Genomic DNA, 8,169 nt, shown 5'->3' on the forward strand with positions numbered 1-8,169 from the left:
TATAATACGCATCTACCTTATACGTGTTGTTTTGATTTCTTGAGCAAAAATAAATCTTCAGGTTTTGCCAAACGTGTCTATGAAAAAAATATGCTTTGTAGCATGGATCAGGATAAGTTGACGTCATCTCTGTTTGCACAACAGGAGGTCCCATTTCCACACCGATTCAAAAAACAGTAAAACTGAGCGCATGTTTCGATGTCAATATACTGTTTGGATGTTAACTTTACGCCAGAATTAAGTAAATTAACATTTTATAAGTGTGTCATCCAAATAACTTTGTGACTGACAACTTTGAAACTAATTTGCCAGCCAATAAACGTATGTATTTACATTGCAACGACATCTGTATTAAGTTTTCCCGACCTCGCTTTGTTGGCCTCGCCAGCTAATCTTCAAGTTACATAGTATGTTATGACATTATGTTCTAGTACGAGCGTATGATGAATATCTTTTCCCTAAAAATAATAGGCAATATATGCCGCATAATCCTACTTTGATACAGATTTTACATTAGACTACAATTCTAGTAATAGGCTTTATAGTAAAACAAGAAATGAAGATATAAATTTCTATTCCGTATTCTTTAGAAATAATTTCTAATTTATATTATTACTATCCATATATACCTACAATCAGATTTTAACAAAATCTAATATTAATTCGCAATTCTTATATTTTCAGAAAATACATTGTACTTCATTCATTGAAATATAGGATTCTATTTATTTATTTAAGGCTCAGGTCGTAAATAACGAACTTATACCTGTTAAGGAATTCCAATGTATAAAATACCCAAATAAAGAAAAGTTTAATATACGCAAATTAAATGGACCAAAGGGTCCATATACCTGACTTTTGGGTATCCAATAATATTCCAATAATGTCATTGACCCTAAAGGAAACGAGATTTAAAAATACCTACGTTCTACCCTAAAATAAATACATATATTTCAACTACTTATACATGCTATGTTACATAAATTTTCTTAAGTAACAAAAGTAGTGAAAATATAAATTTAATGTGTCATTTCTATTATTTCCTCACTCCGTTATTCGACTGATATTGAGCGCGCGAAATCGAATAAAATGCAAAAGAAAACGAAGAAATGGCGTAGAAAGGTCGCAAACGATGCCAACTTTATTATAATAACTTGGGCTTTGGAAAATAACCTTGAATAACCAACATTCACTAACAACCCATAATCTCACTACTATCTACTAAGTTCTCTTCCAGTATTTTATTATGTAACGGGTACTCACGATATGCGTTTTTTATTGCCGATATTTCGACCCAGTTGCATGGATCGTGGTCACGGCGAAACTGAGGTTGAGGGGAGAAACCGTTGACAAGTACTAGTGGTAGATTAATCTCTTCCAGTAAACTATACTATTTCCATATCTTTATTTTCTCGATGACAGTTCTTTGTAGTGTTGTGACCAAATAAGCAATGATATCGATCGCATATATTTATTATATGTATTTTGAACAAAGACAAATACAACAAAGCTTACGCCGTAAGAAAAATAAAACAATTATTCTAAGTAATCATTATGTGTAGCACATCACTACCTGTCCATGAAGTGCAGTATTATTTGTGTGCCAATTTAACGTAAACAACACAAAATTACATGGGCGTCGATCTGCCATCGAGAAAATAAAAAAATGGAAACGGTATAGTCACTAACATAAAAAGAATGCCATCCTTTTGGTGTCCTCCTTCTTCTTATAGGTATTCTGGCAATGATTTCCATCACCGTTTAAGGAAGTGTCAATTGATTTTAGTACTAATTATCACTTTGGAATACAGAGGTCCGTGTCTAGGGTTCGAATCCCGGATCCCTATTAATTGACCGAATTTTGAACCATACGTTATCACTGATAATAAACAACTATATTATAAGTACTAAATTTAAATGGTATCGGTCTATAATAGCATTACTTTGGGTCTTGTAAAAGGTAAGTAAGGGATTATATTCAGAAGATGGTAACAACGTCTTCCTACGTATAGGCTTAAATAAACGGTTTATATTTGAAAATTGCAGTACATAAAACAGTAAGTTGAGGCGTTTCTAGTTAGACGTCCGAGATGATATAGGTATTTGATTGACCTCAGGTCCAATCCTATTTGGAATTGATTGTAGATGTCGATAGACGGCAATGACCCACGTATAATGTAGGTACTTACATCTCTGTAAAAAGGAGTAATCATTTTTTATAATATAAGAGTAGCAGACGTGCATACAGTCCACCTGATGGTAAATGGCTACTGCCGCCCATGGACATCTGTAATCAACCCCAGATAGGATTAGATATTCCTACCTGAGATCGGCCACAGATGCGCCGCTACCCCTGAGGACTAAGCTGGAACGCCTCGGAAAAGTCTGTCTCCCTTACCACACCCTTCCAACCGGAACACAGCAGCGCCTAAAGCTGCAGTTATTAGGTAGAAATAGGTGTGGCGGTGGTGCCGCCGGAGTCGAAACACAAAGGGTTCTACCACCTTCATACATCGTTTCTCTAACTTTTATAAGAAATACCTACGAGAATTAGACATATTTCATTTCAACAGATGTGAACAAGCGGGATCTGAAATTCAGATACAGACTCTTGAGAAATTAATATGTAGCATATTATTATTCTTATCTATGTTCTATCTTGTTCTTCTTTTAACTTTTACCTACTCCACCACCTGTGTTCATCATCATCATCATCAGCAACCCATTACTGTCCCACTGCTGGGCACGGGTCTCCTCTCATAATGAGAAGGATCAGGCCACAGTCCACCGCGCTGGCCAAGTGCGTATTGGTAGACTTCACATACATTTTTGAGATTTTGTTTTTATATAAATCTCTCAGGTATGCAGGTTTCCTCACGATGTTTTCCTTCACCGTTTAGCAAGTGATAATTAATTTCTAATACGCACATGACTTTGAAAAATCAGAGGTGCGTGCCTGGGATTTGAACCTCGGACACCTCGATCGAGAGGCCGAGTTTCTTAACCACTAGGCTATCACTGCATTATGAACGAAACCATGCACCTGTGTTATGAAGGAAAATATGGTAAGGAAATTTATGAAAAGTTTTCATAGCGAAGCCAAGCAAGAAGATGAAGGTTTGAAGGTGGTAGAAACCTCTGTGGTTCGACTCCGGCGGTACCACCGCTACAACTATTTTTGCCTAACAACAGCAGTGTTAAATGCTGCTGTGTTCTAGTTTGAAGAGTGTGGTAAGCGACATATTTATCCAAAGCATTACAGCTTAGTCCTCTGGGGTTGCGGCGCATTCGTGAGCGACCTCAGATAGGAATCTAATCTTATCTAGAGTTGATAAAAGATGTCCATGGGCGGCAGTAGCCACTTACCGTCAGTTGGACTGTACGCCAATCTGCTACTCTTATATTATAAAAAGCAACCGCACTTCAGAGGTCTTTTACAATGACTATACTTATTTTTCATTTTGAGAGAAATTTGTGCGAGCTACTGCTAAACCCTTACTGTTCCCAACGAATAATAAAGGGTTTATGATTAATAAAAACTTTTACTGGATTGCTATTCCCATTTTAAATAATCATCCAGTTAAAATTTAATTGTAATTGCTATTAAAGCGCACGCGAGAAAATTGAATTTAAAATTGGCCTTTTATAGCACCTATAACACTTTTGAAATAAACATTTTGCAGAAACTTTCGACGCAAGTAAGAACTTTTATATAAACAAGCTGTAACACAACCAGAGCTTTCTTTTAAACTTGCTCCGGAAACTGTCTATATTGAACTATTTTTGTTAATTAAGTATAATTGAATTTAATTAATGTAGTTTATCATAAATATTTGGAGTCTTATTTATAAATAAAATATTATTTACAATACAATACAATACAAAACTCTTTATTGTATACTAAATTTAAAGTTAAAAATACAAAATTTTAAAAATAAACTAATGTACAATTGGCGGCCGTAACACTAAAATAGCGATCTCTTCCAGGCAACCATTTACTTGTTGCACAAGAAATATAAAATAAAAGAGATTCAGGGTAGGGGTGTACAAAGGTATACCTATAATGAAGCAAGAGTCATACTTTAAGTATATCAGCAGCTAGAGTCTTTAATCGTTGATTAAAGAATAAATATCTTAATAACGTACGTATTATGGATGGAAATAGGACATTTTATATGCAATAGTAATCACTTACAGCATACACCTTTCTTACACCTATTATATTTATTAGGTACCTATTAATTTTTATAAAAAATATATTTTTAAGGAATATAAATTAATTCAATTGTCACATAAGGACATGTACCTTTAACATTTTAACAATCTTCAGATTACCATAAGTTACCACTTTATAAACAGACAGCATAAAATAAAAATACTTGTATCAATTTCTTCCGTATTCGCTAACGTAATAGACCTATTGAGATCATTTGCACAGATCACAAATCTGCCTATCACGCTACTTGTTTATTAATTTATGACGTCATAAAACTTAATCAAGGCGGACGTTAACATGCAATGGCGGCGCCACGAAACTGGAACACGCATTCACACATAAACAGTTTAATCGTTTTGCCAGCTTCGTGACGAATTTTAATTAATAATATAGTTTTTTTTTATAATATAGGAGTAGCAGACGAGTATGCAGTCCACCTGATGGTAAGTGGCTACTGCCGCCCATGGACATCTGTAATCAACCCCAGATAGGATTAGATATTCCTACCTGAGGTCGGCGACAGATACGCCGCTACCCCTGAGGACTAAGCTGGAACGCCTCGGAAAAGTATGTCTCCCTTACCACACCCTTCAAAACGGAACACAGCAACGCCTAACACTGCTGTTATTAGACAGAAATAGGTGTGGCGGTGGTGCCGCCGGAGTCGAACCACAGGGGGTTCTACCACCTTCATTACATTCGGACTGTGAACTTCTTTGATAGTAAAACTAAAGTCTCTCTCTCTGTAGTCGTGCACTCTTGACAGAGTGGTCGCGGCATGATGATGACAACTGGTCAGTCATCACAGCTGTCTTGAACAGTAGCTCTTGCGATCCTTCGCCACCGGCTTCTGTTGGTATTGCGACAACACTCGACGACGGAACACTGTGTGCTAGACTTTATAAGATCTGTCCAGCGAGTAGGCGATCTGCCGCGTGACCTCTTCCCTTTTCCTAAAGTATTTTTGACTAATTTGAAAGCGGAACTAGAAAAAATTTAAGGGAATGCAAACGCATGTTGTATGCATAAGTAATGTTGATTGCTTTACGAATCTCTTTACTAATAATAATAATTTCTACACTCCAAAATCTCAAACTAGGACACGAGAAGCTAAATTTATTTCACTAGACCTACTAAAAGTACTATAATGATAGCTAGTAGATACATAGCAACTGATCAGTACAGGACTGTATTGGTATTAGTATTAAAAATCTTATATTTATAATTTGGATCATAGACCAATATAATTATATATCAAAGTATAATGTATATAAATATTAAAATTACGTAGTACGAGTATAAGTATACTACGTATATGTAAGTACATACACGCATTGGATAAATTAAAACATCTCGCTAAATCCGTCTAAAATTTGTTCCAAAAACTTGAATCTACTCGTAAACAGAATCTAATTTTAGTTATCAGTCATCGATCCACTGGCTGCACAAAATAAAGAAAACATCTCGCCGAATGCCCGATTCCTTTACACATTCCATTTTTTCTACGTTCCATGCCTTTCTTGGAATCTCAACGGAATTAATTTTAAATTAACGTTGCGCAAGAAATATAGATAACTTGTAGAATATAAATTTGTTATTTGTATTTTGTACAATACTCTTACATAATGTAAACAATACATTCTGTTTATTTAGGCACGAGTCTGCTCTCAGTGTGAAAAAGTTAAGGCCATAGTCCACTGCATTGATCAAGTACATTAAGGCGTGCAGGTTTCCTCCCAATATTTTCCTTCAGCGTACAAGCAAGTAATAATTAATCTTACATAACTTCAAAAAAGCTGTGATGCGTGCCTGGGGTACGAACATCAACCTCCTCGATTGAGAAGCCCAGTTTTAACCATTGCTTACTCTAATTACTATTCTGAATAATCCTGTCACTTAATATCCCGTATAATCAGTTACAGATATCTAAAACTAAGTACTAGCATAATTCAAAAGTACAGTTTCAAAGGTACAGTTTTCCCCAGTGCACCCAAGTCATTAACTAATGCCACTGATGCCAGACAGTACAGCTATCGCCCGTTCAAACCTTAGATAACTAAAATAAATAGATTGACCATCCTCACAACAAAGTGTAAACTGTTTTGAGAATTGAAATTATTGCATCAATTAAGTTTTGCCACGACTCTGTTCTATGATGTCCCTAAAATGTTTCAAATACTTATTTATTTATTACATAAATTACATATTATTATTTATTTATTACATAAATTACATATTATTATTTATTTATTACATAAATTACATATTATTATTTATTTATGCATAAAAATTCTCTAAATGTTTTATATTTGTCAAGAATTCAAAAATTAAAATCATCCTTTTGTGTGTCATTCAATTTGAAGGCGGTGAAGTATCTTTCTATTTTACTTATCAAAGGAACTAATAAATTATAGACGCCTGGAAAAGTAAATGATTAATTCGAGGCTTGTTTCACTCGCAACCCGTTCCAACTGGCCCGTACAACTTCATCTAAAGATTTCACCGACTTATCCTACTTAGCTGTTAGCAACACCTTTCTTTTTTAAGCTAATTTCTTTTATTACTTTATATTAAAGTTAATTTTCGTCGATACAAATAGCGAGTAGTTTAGACTCCTTAGAAGAAGGTCCTTTGTGTTTCGACGGCGAAAGTACCACCGCTACAATCATGTTGCCTTATGAAAGTAATGTTGAATGCTGTTGTATTTTGGTTAGAAGCGCGTAGGAAGGCAGAGAGACTGACGGGGCATTGCAGCTGAGTCTTCAGCGGTAACACCGAATCTGTGGTCTTTAAATACAATTTCAATCCAGTCTAACGGCGACAGTGACTACTTATCATCATCATCATCATAATCAATCCATTACTGTCCCACTGCTGGGCACGGGTCCACTCAGAATGAGAAGGATTAGGCCATAGTCCACCGCGGTGGCCAAGTGCGTATTGGTAGACTTCACACGCCTTTGAGATTTTTTTTATAAATCTCTCAGGTATGTAGGTTTCCTCACGATGTTTTCCTTCACCGTTTAGCAAGTGACAATTAATTTCTAATACGCACATAAATTCTAAAAATTAGAGGTGCGTGCCTGGGATTTGAACCTCGGACCCCTCGATCGAGAGGCCGAGTTTCTTAACCACTAGGCTATCACTGACTCTGACTACTTATCAATGAGTAACAACTGTTTAAAAAGGAAATGTATATGCATTACGCAGTTTGCCTAATACTATAGCTTTGTCTTACCAATGCATACAAAATAGCCTCGTTTACTACTTTGACTACATTGAAATCCTACTGTCTGTAAAAATCCTCGTTTTCAAATAGCTGTAAAAATGTTAAAAAAATATTTCATATTAGACGTGTTTTCAAATTACCACATTTTATTTACGTAGTTCAATCAAAAATTATTTAACTATATCAGAAATAATAGGTACTTAAAATCGAAATCTTTTGGATTGTAAGTAATAAATGAAATAGAATAACCAAATAACAACTGTTCTAGTCTAGGCGGCAATGAATTATTTTCTATACTTCTCTTCCAGCTCCCTGCAACATTCCATGGCAATTAAAGGAATTTCTGAAATATTTATCCGTCTAGACGTGGGCCACATTTTTTCCCGTCAGGACGATAGCTAAACATATTCCTATAGAATTCAAGTTAATTCTTATTTCTCTTCATATAAACAGGTTTATCAGTTTATTAACAGTGATAGCCTAGTGGTTAAGAAACTCGGCCGCTTGGTCGAGGGGTCCGAGGTTCAAATCAGGACAAAGGAGAGGGCAGGCAGTCTCCAGCCCCGGGCCTCTGATATTTTGGGCCTCCAAATGTTTACAAGGGAACTTATAGATACTTGCTTGTAGAATCTTTTAAAATTAGATCAACTTCTCAGAATGGGGCCTCGTTTAACTTCGCCACGAGCGTTATTAAACACTAGCTGACCCGGCAAACTTTGTACCG

The sequence above is a fragment of the Epargyreus clarus genome, unplaced genomic scaffold (assembly GCF_041222505.1).
Source record: "Epargyreus clarus isolate Ecla_fem2 unplaced genomic scaffold, WU_Ecla_fem_2.2 ptg000010l, whole genome shotgun sequence".
NCBI classification, from domain to species: domain Eukaryota; kingdom Metazoa; phylum Arthropoda; class Insecta; order Lepidoptera; family Hesperiidae; genus Epargyreus; species Epargyreus clarus.